Raw genomic sequence first — 17,897 nt, 5'->3', positions numbered from 1 at the left:
TATACATTTTGAAGTGGGGTATTGCTCTGTCACCCACGCTGGAGTGCAGTGGCATAATCATAGCTCATTGCAGCCTCAACCTCCTGGGCTCAAGCAATCCTTCCTCCTAAGCCTCCTGAGTAGCTGAGACTACAGATGCATGCCACTAAGCCTGGTTAATTTTTTCATTTTTTGTAGAGACAAGGTCTTGCTGTGTTGCCCACACTGGTCTCAAACTCCTGGGCTCAAGTGATCCTCCTGCCTCTGCCTCCCAAAGCACTGGGATTACAGATGCAAGCTACTGCACCTGGCCAAGAATATTCACTTTTCTTATTAATATTCTTTCTCCTTTTCCTCTTTCACTCCTTTCCTTTAGCTTTGACTTCTTCTTCACTTTGGATGTTCCTCTTTCCCCTTTCTCCCTTCCTTCTGCTTCCTCTTCCTTGCCCTCTCTCCCTTTAAGCTAATTACTTTTAACCTTTATTTATCCATTATTAAATGCCAGCCCGTCATCCTGCTTAACACCTTATGTGTAGTGTATCATTTCATCAAAACTCTTATTTTCCTTTATAATATGTTTTTTTCCACAGGTATTTTTTTCTCACTGTAAAAAGAAGAAAAGAAAAAGTAGAAAGCACAGGTAAGCAAAAAACAAAACACCACATACAAAACCACAAACTTTAAGTTACCCACAATCACATTGTTACCATTTTGCTGTAGTTTCTCCCAGATTTCTGTCCAAGAATGAACCCTCAAGAACCTACTAGGAAATTCTTTCCAGGTCAGGAGTCCTGGGTTTGTAGTTCAAGCCCCATCTTGAATGTGCTGTGTGACCTTGAACAGATCACCCCCAACCCTGGTCTCAGTTTCCCCAGACTGCACCTGCATCCTGGGAACAGGCCTGGCTGTGCATTCGATAACCACACCCATTGCAGGTTGGGAGACCAGGTTTTTCTATCAAGGGAGCCCCAGCCTGTTGCCTTTTGCCACCATTTTGCAAATCAGACCTCGATTCTGGGCCCACCCAGCCATCCCCTCCTGTCCCCTCCAGCGTCACCCTGACTTCTCAGCTTTCACTTTTTTCTGCTGATGGATTGGAAATTGCTACACTCCTGTTTTTTCTCCACCTGCACTAACAAACCCCAAGTGCTGCCCCCAGCACGATTCCCTGGTTCCCGGGTCCTCTGCCAGGTGCAGGTGCTGCGGCTTCATGTTCAAAGGATTCTGGGCAGGGCGCTTTCTCCCTTGATGTGCCCAGCGAGGCTGCGGGGATGGGAGGCTCCTCTCCTGTGCGGCTCAGGCTGTTTTTTTCCCCAGAGCCTTGTGGCCAAGTTTCCGTGGCCCTGTGCTCAGGACCCTGGGCCAGGGCTGCGGTGTGGGCAGCCTTGAGGCTCTGGGTTCCATGCCGGTTCTCGACAGGAAGGCCTTTCATGTGGGTGCCAGCTGGCCTCTGGGCCCAGCTTCAGGCCTGGCAGGGCCTGAGGAGGGAGAGCTTCGAGTGTGAAAAACACTCTCTGTTTGGGAGCTGGTTGGTGAGAAGGAAAGACAAGAGGGAGGGGGACAGGCAGGTCAAAGAGCTTACCCAGGCTTAGAGGAGTGAGGCCACGGTGCCCCTGCAGAAATGAGGCGATTCGGCCTTTCCTCCCCAAAAAGAGGTCTTGGCAGAGACACAAGGAAGCAAAGTCTGTTGGGTGGGGATGGAAACACTTTCCCAAGCCTGCCTTCACTCCCTCCCTCCCCCGGGCTCACTGAGCCTAATCAGGTCAAGCACGCAGCTCCCTGCCAGACACTGTGGCATTGTTTAAAGCCGCTGCCTCCCCGGTACCCTCTCCCCACTGAACTGAGTTCTGACAAAGGAGGCCCTGAGGGACAGGCCTGAAAGGACAGAGACCCAAGGTCCAGGGATGCAGGGTCACTCCCCTGTGGCTCACTCTCCTTACCACTGGTTATTATTTTTCTACCCTAGACCCCAGGGAGAAAAGGAGCCAGGTCCTGGCAAAACTGAAGGCTGTTTGTGTTGACATAAAGGCACTTTCTGAGCAAACAGCCCTGAAAGGTCAGCAGTAATCCCAGGCAGTGCCAGCACTGGGCAGCGGGTTTGGGAGGTGTGGAGAGAAAGGAAACTGTGGGCCACTTGGGGTCGGATGACTTCACCAGAAGAAGAGCCGGCCAGGCAGCAGGGAGGGGGCTTCCTGGAGATGGAGCCCTGGAAGACCTTGGCTACTCCATAAAACTTAAATAGGACTTGAAGTCAGTTGTTTATCTGCCTTCCGGAACACCCAAGGGCATGGGAGAGAGGCTGGCGCCCTAGGTAGGACGCAAGTGAGCCTGGTGTCTGGGGCAGGATCTGCCACTACACTTGGCTTTCTCACTCTAGGCCTCAGTTTGCATGGGGAAACCAAAGGAGAATTTCAAATGTCCTACTCACACATATTCCAGGCTTTCAGGAAACATTTACTGAGCATACATCACCCACCTGATAGGGGGCTAAGCCTGGGAATGGTTTCAGAGATGAGTAGCACAAGGTCTTAGATAAGGTGACCCATCATACCCATTTGCCTGGGCCTCCCAGCTTTAGCACTGAACATCCTTTAGCTCAGGAAGCCCAGGAAACCCCTTGGTTCGGGGCATGCTTGGTTGGCTGGTCACCTTAGTATCAGTCATCAAGCAGCTCATGATCTGCAAACAATGGTAGACATATGAGTGGTGTAATAGAGGGTGCACAGGCATGGGAGCTCAGGTGAGCTCAGCTCTCTGCCTCACCTGAGCTCCCATGCCTGTGCACCCTCTATTGGCTATGATCACACCACTGCACTCCAGCCTAGGTGACAGAGCAAGACCACGCCATGAAAGAAGGAAAGAAAGAAGGCAGGCAGGAAGGAAGGAAGGAAGGAAGGAAAGAAAGAAAGGAAGGAAGGAAGGAAGGAAGGAAGGAAGGAAAGAGAGAAAGAAGAGAGGGAGGGAGGGAGGGAAGAGGGCGGGAGGGAGGAAGGGAAGGAAAGAAGGAAGGAAGGAAGGAAGGAAGGAAGGAAGGAAGGTAGGAAGGAAAAAGCTACTTTTTGAATGAAAAAATGAAAAAGCATCTCTCAGCTAGGAAATGTCTTGCCATGATGACACCTGTGTTCAATGGGCAGCTATGAGAAAAAATTTTTTAAAATCTACTGTACTGAGGCATAATTTACATATAATACAATGCATACACTTCAATGTAGACTTTGATGAATTTTGACCAATGTATACACTCATGTAACTGTTAACATCAATCAAAATATTTATAGCACCCCAGAAACTACCCTGTTTCTCTTTTGCAGTAGTCAATCTCATCCTAACCATCCCATCCCAGGTAACCATTTATCTGATTTCTGTAACTATAGATTCATTTTAGCTGTTCTAGAATGTTATCTCAATGGAATAATACAGTCTGTACTCTTTTGAGTGTGACTTCCTCTGCTCAACGTGCTTTTGAGATTTATCCAAGTTGGTTTGCATATCACTAGTTTGTTCTTTTTTTTTTTTTTAACTGGTTAGTATGGATTTATCATAAGTTTTCCATGCATTTGCCTATTGATGAACATTTGACTTGTTTCCAGTTTTTGCTATTATGGACAAGGCTGTTATGAATATTATGTACAAATTTTGGTATAGATAAATGTTTTCATTTCTCTTGGGTAAACACTCAGAAGTGAAATTGCTGGATTGTAGATTAAGTATGTGTTCAGATTTATAGGAAATCACCTAACTTTTCCAAAAGGGTTGTACCACTTTACAATTTCACCGTTAATGCATGAGAGTTCCGGTTGCTCCACATCCTCACAAATTTGGTATTGCTGGTTTTTGAAATTTTAGCCATTCTAGTGGTATCTCAGAGTGGTTTTGTTTGCATTTCCCTGATGATTAATGAAGCTGGAACACTTTTTCATGTGCTTACATGGTCATTCATATACTTTCTTTTGCAAAATGTCTGTTCATGTCTTTCATCCTTTTTTTTTTTTTTTTTTTTGAGGTGGAGTTTTACTCTGTTGCTCAGGCTGGAGTGCAGTGGTGCAATCTCAGCTCACTGCAACTTCTGCCTCCTGGGTTCCAGCGATTCTCCTGCCTCAGCCTTCTAAGTAGCTGGGACTACAGGCACCCACCATCATGCCCAGCTAATTTTTGTATTTTTAGTAGAGACAGGGTTTCACCATGTTGGCCAGGCTGTTCTTGAACTCCTGGCCTCAAGTGATTTGCCCACCTTGGCCTCCCAAAGTTCTGGGACTTTTGCCCATCTTTAATTTGAGCTGCATGTCTTTTTCTTATTGAGGTGTATGAGCTCTTTATGTATCCTGAAAGCAAGTCCTTTGTCTCATATATGTATTGCAAATATTTTCTCTTATTCTGGGATTTTTTTTCTTTTCATGTTCTTAAAGGAATATTTTGAAGAACAGAGAGTTTTAATTTTGATACAATCCAGTTTATCAAGGTTTTTCTCTTATGGCTTGTGACTTTCATGACCATATTTTATAAAGTCATGAAAATTATCTTACTTTTTTTTTTTTTTTTTGAGACGGTGTCTCGCTCTGTCGCCCAGGCTGGAGTGCAGTGGCACGATCTTGGCTCACTGCAAGCTCCGCCTCCGGGGTTCATGCCATTCTCCTGCCTCAGCCTCCTGAGCAGCTGGGACTACAGGCTCCTACCACCATGCCCGGCTAATTTTTTTTGTATTTGTAGTAGAGACGGGGTTTCACTGTGGTCTCGATCTCCTGACCTCGTGATCCACCCACCTTGGCCTCCCAAAATACTGGGATTGCAGACGTGAGCCACCGCGCCTGGCCATCTTACGTATTTTTTAATAAGTTTTATAGATTTAGTTTTTACATTTAGGTTTGTGGTCCATATCAGATGAATTTTTGTGTATTATATAAGGTAGTATCAAATTTTGTTTTTTGCATATAAAAATCGTTTGTTGAAAAGACTTTTCTTTCCTTATTGAAATCATTGGTGTCTTTGGGGAAAATCAGTTGATTTATATGTGTAAATCTATTTCTGGATCTCAGTGTGGTTAAATTGATCTATATGTCTGTCCTTACACCATTATCTCATTGTCTTAATTACTGCTGCTTTAGAGTAAGTCTTTTCTTATTTTCTGAAATTTAAAATTTTTATTTTTTGTAGAGTTGGGGTCTCACTGTATTGTCCAGGCTGGTCTGGAACTTTTGGGATCAAGTGATCCTCCTGCCTGAGCCTCCTAAAGTGCTGGGATTGCAAGTGTGAGCCTCCATGACTGACCTAGAGAACGTCTTATATCATGTAGTATAGGCCCTCCAACTGAAAGCTTCAAAATTCTGTGGATTTTCTAGATCCTTTGCACTTTTATATACATTTTTAGAATCAGTTTTGTCAGTTTCTTTTTTTTTTTTTTTTTTTTGAGACGGAGTCTCGCTCTGTCGCCCAGGCTGGAGTGCAGTGGCCGGATCTCAGCTCACTGCAAGCTCCGCCTCCCGGGTTTACGCCATTCTCCTGCCTCAGCCTCCCGAGTAGCTGGGACTACAGGCGCCCGCCACCTCGCCCGGCTAGTTTTTTGTATTTTTTTTAGTAGAGACGGGGTTTCACCGTGTTAGCCAGGATGGTCTCGATCTCCTGACCTCGTGATCCATCCGTCTCGGCCTCCCAAAGTGCTGGGATTACAGGCTTGAGCCACCGCGCCCGGCCTGTCAGTTTCTTTAAAAAGAAGGCTGCTGAGGCCTGGCACAGTGGCTTACGACTGTTATCCCAACAACTCATGAAGCTGAGGTGGGAGGGTCACTTGAGCCCAGGAAGTCGAGGCTGCAGTGGGCTATGATCACGCCACTGCACTCCAGCCTGGGTGACAGAGCAAGACCTTGTCACTTAAAAAAAAAGAAAGAAAGAAAAAGAAGGCTACTGGGATTTTTATTGGAAATATGTAGAATCTGTAGAAGAATATAGGAAAATGAACGTCTTGTTATTGTGAGTTTTCTTATACATGAACATGAAATACATATATATATACACATCTATATCTATACATAATGAAATACATATATATACACATCTAGATATAGATGTGCACATATATATACACACATATATCTATATATATACACACACATATATCTATATATATACACATCTATATCTAGATGTGTATATATACACATTTATAAAGATCTTTAAAAATTTCAGCAATATTCTATAGTTTTTACTATAAAGGTCATGCCCATCCTTTACTACATTAATTCCTATGTATTTTATATTTTTATGCTATTGCTAAATGGTTACTTAATTTTAATTTTCTAAATTTTGCTCCTAGTGTATAGAGATGCAATGGGTTTTTGTATATTGGCCTTCTATATTATGACATTGGTAAATTCACTTTTTAATAATTGTTATTTTCTTGTAAATTCCCTAGGATTTTCTATATAAACAACTATGCAGTCTGGGAATAAAGACAGCTTTATATTTTTCCTTCCAATATTTATTTCTTTGTTTGTCTTATTTCACTGGGGAGGACCTCCAGTCAAATAGAATAAAAGTGGTAGGAGATGAGATCCTTGCCTTATTTCTGGTTTATAAGGGAAAACATTTAGTCTTCCACCATTAAATTTGCAATTAGCCATCCCTAGTGCTCTTGTTGTCATATCAACTTGACACATTATAAATCCAATCTCCAGTCTTATCTTAAAATAGTCTTAAAATAATCTTGCCTTACAGTAGTCAGTTGTCTCTCAAGAAAATTCAGAGAGAAAAAAGTTCATGCATTTTAATATTTATGTGCTAATTTACCACTTCTGCTGCTCTCTACTCCTTGCAGATCCAAGTTTCTGTTTCCTCTTAACATAAATAATACCCTTTAGCAGTTTTTATAGTACAGATACACTGGCTATGAATTCTGTGAGCTTTCATTGATCTGAAAATGTCTTTGTTTTCCTCTCATTACTGAAGACTGTTTTCACTGGATATAAAATTTTGTTGTTAACAGTATTTTCTTTTTAAAATATCAAATATTTCAGATTTCCAGTTCCGAGGATATAGCAGAGGTGATGTGGGGTTTGAGGTATATTAGTCTGTTCTCTCACTGCTAATAGAGACATACCCGAGACTGGGTAATTTATAAAGGAAAGAGGTTTAATGGACTCACAGGTCTGTATGGCTGGGGAGGCCTCACAATCATGGTGGAAGGCAAACAAGTAGCAAAGGCACGTCTTACACGGATGATGGCAGGCAAAGAGTGAGAACCAAGAGAAAGGGGTTTCCCCTGGTAAAACCATCAGATTTGTGAGACTTATTCACTACCAGGAGAACAGTATGAGGAAACCACACCCATGATTCAAGTATCTCCCCCGGTTCCTCCCACAACACATAGGAATTATGGGATCTATAATTCAAGATGAGATTTGGGTGGAGGCACAGCCAAACCATATCAGGAGGGTTCTCTCTGGAAGCACTGCCCAATGCAGGCCTAGTGGGGCTCTGAGTAGGGCAGAGTGGGATATGATATTTACTTTCATGACAAGAAAGTCCTGTTGCTAGAATTGGGTCCAAATGAAGTACTAGAGAAACAAAAACAGCAACTGTTCAGCTCCATTTCCCCTAAGTCTGCAGGCTTCTCAGTAGTGTTGATGCCTCAGACCACATCTGCAACATGAGTTACAGAGCATCTCAGGAAATACAGGCGTGGGATTCCTGCTCAGAGGCCTCAGTGATGCTTGATAAGGAGAATTTAGATGACATGGGCTATAAACTAGAGAACGATGTCATCATGCATGCTCTCACTGAGCAGCTGCAGGCTGCATCTGCTGAGGCCCCATCCACCATCTTCCATTCGCTCTGGAAAGTGAACTGCCTTAGAACATACTGGAAGAAAGGATGCCTTTTATAGACACTGAGTGTCCACCATGAAGAAATCCTCTGATGGTTATCTCAGGTTGTTGTTTCTTTTTTCTTTTTTTAAATCAGGTTTATTCAGGATACAACTTACATACCATAAAATTCACCCATTTTAAGTGTATAATTCCATGATTTTTAGTTCATTTATACAACTGTGCAACCATCACCATAATATCATTTTAGAACATTTTCATCACCTCAAAAAGAAACCTCATGCCCAATGATAGTCATTCTCCATTCCCATCCCCACCCCTGGCAATAACTAATCTACTTTCTGTCTTTCTAGATTTGCCTTTTCTGGACAATTCATATAAATAGAATCATAAAATATATGTAAAACAGAAACAAACTGGCTGGGCTCAGTGGTTCACCTACAATCTCAAAGGGCCTATAATCTCAGCACTTTGGGAGGCTGAGGCAGGAGGATCACTTGAGGCCAATAGTTTGAGATCAGCAGTTTGAGACCAGCCTGGGCAAGAGTGAGAACCTGTCTCTACAGGAAAAAAAAAAAAAAAAAAAATTAGCCAGGTGTGTTGGCAGGCACCTGTAGTCCTAGCTACTTGGGAGGCAGACACAAGAGGATTGCCTGAGCTCAGAAGTTTGAGGCTGCAGTGAGCCTTGCTGCAGCACTCCAGCCTGGGCGACAGAGTGAGACTCTGTCTCCAAAAAAATTTAAAAGCAAAGCAAAACAAAACAAAAAATACTGATTCAAAGATTTCTACTATTTCTGATGAGATTCAGTGTTTTTAATAACAGTGTTCCTCTGTATGTGCTTTCATTTTCTAACTGTTTTAAATATTTTCTCTTGGCCAGGCATGATGGCTCATGCCTGTAATCCCAGCATTTTGGGAGGCCAAGGTGGGAGGATTGCTTGAGGCCAGGAGCTCAAGACCAGCCTCAGCAACCTTGTCTCTACAAAAACAGCAAAACCTTGTCTCTACAAAAAAAATTAAAATTAACCAGGCATAGTGGCATGTGCCTTTAGTCCCAGCTACTTGGGAGGCTGAGGCAGGAGGATTGCTTGAGCCCAGGAGTTCAAGGCCACAGTGAGCTATGATCATGCCACTGCACTCCAGCCTGGGCAAAATCTTGTCTCAAAAAAAAAAAAAAAAATTCAATTAAAAAAAAATCTTTATTCCTGGTTTTGAGTAGTAGGTGCATAAGCGTGATTTTTGTTTGTATTTCTCCTCAAAGTTTTTTTTGAGTGTCCAATTTCATGTATGTTAGAATATTTGATATTTTCCCATATGCCCATGAAGTTCTGTTTATTTTTCTACTGTATTTTTTCTTCATTCTTTAGTGTGGATAGATTCTCTTGATTTGTCTTCAAGTTTACTGACTTTTTTTTTCATTTCCAATGTGCCATTAAATTCATTCAGTAAATGTTTTATTTTATTTATTGTAATTTTCAATTTTAGAATTTCCATTTGTTCTTTTTTATAACTCCCAATTCTCTGCTGAGATTCCCTATTTTGTCACTCATTATGACCACATTTTCCTTTAGTTCTTTGAACATATTATATTTTAGTGTTTGTCTGCTAATATTTAGGTCACCTCTGGATTCATTTCTATTGCCTAACTTTTTTCTTGACAATGGGTCACATTTTTCTGTTTTTTTTCCCTATAGTTAGAAATTTTTTATTTTCTATTGTGTGTCAATTCTCTAAGTGTGTCAAGGACATGCTTTAGAAACTATGGAGTCTGTTATTTACTCATGAAGAACATTAATTTTTGGTCTTGCATACACTTCAGTCACTAGCTGATCCCCCTGAACTTGTCTTGACTGTATTTCATGCTTTGTTATGGCAAATCTGTGAAAAACCCAGACCTTCTGACTTCATAGCACTCAACCTCCAAACTCAGATTTATTTCAGGGCTTGGCTTTAGTTAGTTAGTTTGTTTTTAGGGCGGATCTATAATAGGCCATACTCTAGGGTGTAGTCCTTACTCCTAAAGCACAGCTTCTGTGATGTCTCAGTCTGATGCTTGAGATATAACAAGGTGTTAATGGCATCTCTCCATTCTGGCTGGTCTGGATCTCCAATATCCCCAGGACTTCTTTATCTCTTATATTCTATTCAATTTCTAACTCCTTATCAGCCTCTCTGGTAATCCTACACGGTCATACATTGTGCATGTGCAGCCAAACCCTCATCTAAGACCCCATGGGTGACCCAAACCTACAACTGTAGGGTCCCTTCCCTGCACGTCTCTCTCTTCTTCACAATGCCTTGCCCTTCAGATTCCAGTTGCTTCAGCTACCCCAAACTCTGAATTCTTGACTCCCCAGCTCAGCAAGGGGTCATCTCCTAGTAGGCCATCTATAGGCACAAATCTCTGTCTTTCTGTGGTCAACTTTCATTCCTCCTCCATGTCTTCTGCTATCCTGGATGGGTCAAGTTCACAAATTAGGTCATAAACCACCTGTACATACCAAATTATTATGGAGGTAAGCTTCTTGCTGATCAGAGTTCCGTGTACTTCTTACTCCCATACACTCCCCTAATTCTGCTTCTCAACTGTCCATTTCCTTAACTCCCTGCTCATTCCTTTCTTCTTCAACACATGGTTTTCCTCACCTTACCTTCTTTCCTAGGATATTAAAATAGGATAACATATGTCATTACTGTATTTTTAAAATTATTATTTTTTAAATTTCTTGTTTCTTGGGCCATATAAATATGTATCTCTATATCTCTGTGTAGATCAGTTTGTATATACATGAGCACATGGCAGGTGTTCCTGCGTATGCTGATAAGAGTGTATGTGGCATATTTTCCGTAGAATGAAGTTGGAAGAATAAGGCTGGAGGATATTCAGTGGGAGAGAACTACCTTTGCTAAGCATTGACTCTGAGTCCAGGCATAAAATATACTCTTTACGTAGAAATCTGATTTAATCCTCATTATTCCCCTATGAAGTAAGAATTCTTACTTTCATTTTTCAGAAAGAAAACGGAGTTCAATGAGGCAGAGGTAACATGTCCAAGACCACACACCTGGTAAGCAACAGAGCAAGGATTCAAATTGTGAACCCAAAATAACTGAGACAGGTCTCAGTTAATTTAGAAAGTTTATTTTGTCAAGGTTAAGCATGCACCCATGACATAGCCTCAGGAGGTCCTGACGACTTGTAGTCGGATACAGCTGGCTTTTATACCTTTTAGGGAGACATAATTCTTCAATCAATACCTGTAAGATATACATTTGTTCTATCTGGAAGGGTGGAACAACTTGAAGGAGGGGCTTCCAGGTCTTAAAGGTAGATTTAAACACTTTCTGACTGGCAATTGGTTGAAAGAGTTATTGTCAGTAGAAAGGAATGTCTGGATTACAAGAAGGGGTTGTGGAGATCTGGTTTTTATCATGCAGATCAAGCCTCCAAGTAGCAGGCTTTAGACAGAATTTACTGTAAATGTTTCTTATCAGACTTAAGATCTGTGTTGATATTAATGGTAAGAGATATAATGAGGCATGTCCAACCCCCACTTCCATCATGGCCTGACCAAGATTTTTATGTAATTCCGGAATGCCTTTGGCTGAGAGGAGTGATCCATTCAGATAGTTCGGGGAGCCTTAGAATTTTCTATATTTTTTTTTTACAAAACCAACATCTCTCCAGCTCAAATCAGAACTCTTTCCACTCTATAACAGTCTCTCCCCAGAAAGAGTCAGTTAAGAAATGTGATCAAAAGGTAAGTAGTTCCCTGACTCATGAAGTTGGAATTTTAAACTCTGTAAAATATTTGAAGATATTTATTCTGAGCCAAATATGAGTGATTATGGCCAGAGGCACAGTCTCAAGAGGTCCTAAGAACATGTGCTCGATGTTGTCAGGCTACAGTTTGGTTTCATACATTTTAGGAGGACTTAAGACATTAATCAATACATATAAGGTATACATTGGTTTGATCCAGAAAGGCAGGACAACCTAAAGTTGGGGAGGGTTTCAGGTTATAGGTGGGTAAAGATTTTCTTTTATTTCTTTTTTTTTTTCTTTTGAGACAGAATCTCTCTCTGTTCCCCAAGCTGCAGTGCAGTGGCATGATCTTGGCTCACTACAGCCTCTGCCTCCTGGGTTTAAGTGATTCTCTGCCTCAGCCTCCCAAGTTGCTGGGACTACAAGTGCACACCACCACACTTGGCTAATTTTTGTATTTTTTTGTAGAGACAGTGTTTTGCCATGTTGGCTGAGCTGGTCTCGAGCTCCTGGCCTCAAGTGATCTATCTGCCTAAGCCTCTCAAGGTGCTGGGATTACAGGTGTGAGCCACCATACCCAGCCTAGATTAAGGTTTTCTGATTGAAAGAGTTAAGTTATTATCTAAAGACCTGGAATCAATAGAAAGGAGTGTCTGGGTTAAGATAAGGGGTTGTGCAGGCCGACGTTCTTATTATGTAGATGAAGCTTCCAGGTAGCAGGCTTCAGAGAGAATACATTGTAATTTTTTTTTTTTTTTTAATCAGACTTAAAAAGATACCAGACACTTAGTTAATTCTCTCCTGGATCAGGGAAAGATCTGGAAAGGAAAGAGGATTCTCTACAAAATGTAAATTTTCCCCACAAGAGACAGCTTTGCAGGACCATTTCAAAATTCATAACAGATATATATATTTGGGGTAAAATACATTGATTTCTTTCAGGACCTGCTATCACATGATGTATCCTATTGCTACAAATAGTCTGTTCTATCAGTTTTTTTTTTTTGAGACAGAGTTTCACTCTTGTTGCCCAAGCTGGAATGCAATGATGTGATCTCAGCTCACCACAATCTTCACGTCCCAGGTTCAAGCAATTCTTCTGCCTCAGCCTCCTGAGTAGCTGGGATTACAGGCATGTGCCACCATACCCGGCTAATTTTGTAATTTTAGTAGAGAAGGGGGTTTCTCCTTCTCTCCTTCCTAGAGAAGGAGAAACCCCCGTCTCCTTCAGGGGGTTGGTCAGGCTGGTCTCGAACTCCCGACCTCAGGTGGTCCACCCAAAGTGCTGGGATTACAGGTGTGAGCCATCTGACGTGGCCTGTTCTATCAGTTTTAAGATCTCTGTTTTAATGTGAATGCTGGTGGTTGTGCCTGAATTTCAAAGAGAGGAGGGTATAATGAGGTATGTCCAACTCCCCCTTCCCATTATGTCTGAACTGGTTTTTCAGGTTAATTTTGGAATGTCCTTGGCTGAGAGGAGGGGTCCATTCCTTTGTTTAGGGGGTTTGGAAGTTTATTTTTGGTTTACAGAATGAAGGACGGGAGATACATAGGAAAGTAGACTCATGGTCTAGCATTGTCTTATTGGAATTGCTGGATCTTAGGGGTCTTTTATGATAACCTCCTACCTGAAACCTGAGTGATCTGGGAGGCTTTGTGATCAGGCACTGGTGAATGATAAGGGTGGGAGAACTTAGCTGAGAGGGTCAGAGATTTGAGTAACTAAGAAGTGCAGAAAGGGAATCATAGGACACACAAGGAAATGAGCCCAAGGTCTAGAAGGAAAAGGGATTGAGGATGAAGTCAACAGGAAGAACAGAACCCTTACATGACAAAAGGGCTATTTATGCACTGAAATTTACAGGAATCACCAGAGGTAGAATTAACGCAGCAGAGGGAGGGACTTCCCAAAAGAGACAGCGGTTCAGTGGGTGCAACCAGCCTGCCCTTGGCTCCACAGGGGCTGCCAACGTGAACTATAATCAGGATGAAACAAGCAGTCAGGCTGGAAACGTTAGCATATTGGGAAAGTATATTGAAATGAACACGATGTCATGACAAGCACAAAAAGAAGGGAATCAGTTTGAAAAAGAGAAGAAAGTAAAAGGAAGTAAGAATCTCTCTGAGATTCTGCTGCTCTGGCCAAGGAAGTAAGACTGGAGTTGGGGTGGGGTCCAGATGCATGATCCCTAGAAAGCTGTACTTTCTAATGAGGACTGATGAATTCCTAGGCTTTCCCCAAACTGGATTAAATGTAAATACTCCTTGCTTTGGAAAGCAGCCTGCCTTCTTTACTTTTTTATATTTTAAAATATAAATGATTGCTTAAATTTCACAAAATTCAAAAGGGGCAGAAGAGTATACAGGGAAACGTTGTTCTCCCTTCTTCATCTGATCTTCAGTTCCCTTTTCCGAAGGCAGCTGCTATTACCAGGCTTCTATGGATCTTTTCAAAGGTAGTTTCAGCATTTAAAAACATCTATGCATATGGCCTGGCGTGGTGGCTTATGCCTGTAATCCCAGCACATTGGGAGTCCAAGGAGGAAGGATCACTTGATGCTGGGAGGTTGGAACTAGCCTGAGCAATATACAGAGACCTCGTCTCCACGGAAAATTAAAAAATTAGCCAGGCATGGTGGTGTGTGCCAATAGCCAGGCGAAGGTGGGAGGATCCCTTGAGCCCAGGAATTTGAGGTTGCAGTGAGCTATGATCTTGCCACTGCACTATAGCCTGGGTGACAGAACAAGAGCATGGCTTGTACATTAATTTTTTAAACTGCATATATTTATACTTTTCACACAAATGATAGCTCTTCTGCACATTGCTTTTTAAAACTTTTTAACTTTTTAAATGTATTTTTGAAATTATTCCTTATCAGCACATAAAGAGTTGCCTTATTACTTTTTTTTTTTTTTTTGAGACGGAGTCTCGCTGTGTGGCCCAGGCTGGAGTGCAGTGGCGATCTCGGCTCACTGCAAGCTCCGCCTCCCGGGTTCACACCATTCTCCTGCCTCAGCCTCCTAGTAGCTGGGACTACAGGCGCCCGCCACCACGCCCGGCTAGTTTTTTGTATTTTTAGTACAGACGGGGTTTCACCATGTTAGCCAGGATGGTCTCGATCTCCTGACCTCGTGATCCACCCACCTCGGCCTCCCAAAGTGCTGGGATTACAGGCTTGAGCCACCGCGCCCGGCTCGCCTTATTACTTTTTAACAGCCACATAATTTTCCATCTTAGAGAGATGTATCATAATTTAGGTAGCCTCCTGTTAATGGAAATTTAGGTTAATTTACAATCTTTTGCTATTACAGACTGCTTCAATAAATATCATTGAACATACATCACGTCATGTGTGTGAGAGAAAGAGGGAGACAGAGAGATACAGAAGGAGAGAATAAGAGAGAGAAGACATGAAGATGCAGTCAAGGGCACGAGCGTTTTGAGATACGGACAATGTTTGCCCCCCTTCTTTAAATGCACACAGGCTACTCATGTGCTGACTAGGTGGGGCTGGCCTGTGGACTCCCTGTCTGATGGAAAGAAACCGTCAGAAATACCAAGATACATGCTGTTTGTCTCAGTTCTTGCGACAACATGGTGAGGCATGGAGGTGAGTAATGCCTGTATTTTATCACAGAGTGTCAAGATCAGAAGGGGCTAGAAATTCCAAAGTAACACAGTGACTTCTGATCAGTCTCTTGGGCACTCTAATATTGGAAAAGGTAGCCTCTCTGGATAACAGATACAGATATTTGGTCTCTAGAAGTTTAAGTTGTTTAAAAAAATCTTTATTGTATTTATTTATTTTGGTAGAAATGAGGTCTTGCTATGTTGTCCAGGCTGGTCTTGAATTCCTGGCCTCAGGCAGTCCTCCTGGGTCAGCTTCCCAAAGTGCTAAGATTACCAGCTTGAGCCACTGTGCCCAGCCTAGAAGGAAGTTGTGCTCATGATAAATACATAAACCGCCTCTCTGGTCCACACTGGTCTTTGGGATGGGCCAAGGATCCTCTGCTAGGTCCGGCCCAGGGTAAGCACAGCTGAGAGAGCACCAGGTCTCCCATCCCACTAGGTTCTGCGAGGACCTGGGGCCCTGCGAGGACCCAGCTGGGCCATCCCCAAACATGCGGTTCCCAGATTCTAGAGCAATTAGGTGTTTTCTTGATGCTCACACACCCACATCCAAACACAACAGCACTTGTGTTTTCAAAGACAGGGCCTTGGTAATCCTGTCCTCCCACCCAGATCTGCCCTCTGTGCTGTGGGGAGGTTATGAGATATGAGTGGGTCACAGCTCAGTGCATTCCCAGCATTGCATTGGGTCACTGGCTTAGCTTGGAACCGGCTCAGGATAATCACGCTTTTCATCAGCCGCCCCTGTTTCCCTTCCTCATTCCTCTTCCGTGTGAACTTCCACCCCCAGCCTGGAATAAAGCCCTTTCGCTCTCAGCGTTCCAGGTTCTCGAGAAACAAAACTAGTTCCCACTGCCTCCACAAGCCCGCCCTTCCGTCGGAACTGGGGGTCCTTAGACCCTGGACCCAGACAGTGGCTCCATTTCCTGTGGACACTTCCGGAACTGGTTTATCACATCTCACTTCTCAGGATGCTTTTAGGCTGCCTCGACACACACACTCCTCCCAGACTCCGCTTTGGATTTTCAGACCTGCTCTGATTGACTTGCTGTGGTCACTAACATTTTCAGGATATTTCCCATGGAATTCCAGGTTCTAAGTAGGTGCCTTGGGGGCTGCTACAGAGAGCCTCTTTAAACACAGAGCTCCCCAGCCCCTTCTTATAAAACACTGTGAAATATATCATACTTTTAGAAAATAACAAAAACATACGCATGTATGTACAGTTGAAAAATAATTATTAAGCCAATACCTGTGTAACTTTCACCCAGGTCAAGAAATAAAATATTGTCAGAACCCTAAAAGCCCCCTGTGTGGCCCTCCCTAATCTACTTTAGATGTTTAAAGTTGCAGCTAAGAGCTCCCTTCCTAAGCAAGTCTGAAAAATACTGGGTTAAGGGATTCTTTCCTGAATGCCCCTATAGCCATATTCACTGTTAAATCTTGTATGTTCGCGTTATCTCTCCAGGTCTCAGAGGCTCCGAAATTTTGCTCTCTCCCTACCCCTGACCTCTACCTCCCAGACTCAAGTAATCCTTTTGCCTTTAGCTGGGACCATAGGCACACGCCACCATGCCTAGCTCACTTTTTGATTTTCTGTAGAGACAGAATCTCACTGTGTTGCCCAGGCTAGCCTTGAACTCCTGCACCCAAATAATCCTCCTACCTCAGCCTCCCAAAGTGCTGGGATTACAGGTGTGAATCACTGCATCTGGCGGATTTTTTTTTTTATTGCTAATGTCAAGGACTTCTAGCTTTTTTCCTTTATATTTATCTGTTGCTTTCTATTCACTTTTCCCCTCCTTCCCCATCATAAGTCATCACTGACCATCTTTCATGAATACAACAAATCATTCCTTCCCAAAGATGGAAATAATTGTAGAGTACAAACCATACACAGGCCACTAATTACAGGGACAGACTGGTTACATAATCCAGTTCTGTTTATCATTTTTCATTAGAATACTCGAAATACAGGAGACGTTAATAAATATTTTTGAATAGTTGAAAGTTTCTTGGAATAGCTCCTACTATTCCTGTCCAGAATGTTCTTCCTCTTGGTTACTAAAGAAGCCATCAGATTCCTAGTTCTTCCTTGATTTTCATTTTCTTTTTTGAGATGAGTTTCACTCTTGTCACTCAGGCTGGAGTGCAGTGGCACGATTTCAGCTCTCTGCAACCTCCGCCTCTCGGGTCCAAGCAATTCTCCCACCTCAGCCTCCCGAGTAGCTGGGATTACAGGTGCCTGCCACCACACCCAGCTAATTTTTGTATTTTTAGTAGAAACAAGTTTTGCTATGTTAGCCAGCCACCTGACCTCAGGTGATCCACCTGCCTTGGCCTCCCAAAGTGCTGGGAGTACAGGCGTTGGCCACCATGCCTGGCCTACTTTTCTTTTTCTAAGTTAAGCATCCTCTGCCCCTCTGGGGCCAGACACCATAGAGTCAGTCCCTCTGTACCTTTTACCATTTATGTTTCTTTATTGAAATTTATAAGATCTTCAGTTCGGTATTGAATAAGTGGTGAATGCAGGTAGACTTTTGTCTTGTTCTTGATTCTAAAGACAATGCATTCTCTTCCTGCCTTCCTTCGTTTTTCTCTCTGCCTTTCTCTCTTTCTTACTCTCATTCTCTCTCTCTCCTCCCTCTCTTTCTTATTCTCTCTGTCTCTTCCTTCACCCAAGGTCTTTTATTAATGAATATCC

The 17,897-nt window shown here is 42.8% G+C and overlaps 1 long non-coding RNA gene across 2 annotated transcripts in view; it reads left to right on the top strand.

Moving 5' to 3' along the window:
* The first annotated feature begins 361 nt into the window (after positions 1–361).
* The window catches only part of LOC110743922, a 31,163-nt gene continuing 13,627 nt past the window's right edge, over positions 362–17,897 (top strand). Inside the window, exons 1-3 of one of the 2 annotated variants that reach the window (XR_002523738.1) lie at positions 362–619; positions 10,811–10,864; positions 14,875–15,173. This is a non-coding gene — a long non-coding RNA (uncharacterized LOC110743922). Of the gene's footprint in view, positions 620–1,437; positions 2,291–10,810; positions 10,865–14,874; positions 15,174–17,897 lie in introns of those variants that run through there. The other variant, XR_002523737.2, reaches the window with a different exon arrangement.

The sequence above is a fragment of the Papio anubis genome, chromosome 8 (genome assembly GCF_008728515.1).
Source record: "Papio anubis isolate 15944 chromosome 8, Panubis1.0, whole genome shotgun sequence".
In the NCBI taxonomy this organism is placed as follows: Eukaryota; Metazoa; Chordata; class Mammalia; order Primates; family Cercopithecidae; genus Papio; species Papio anubis.
Note: the sequence above shows the minus strand (reverse complement) of the source record. Positions and strands in the feature narration are given on the sequence as shown.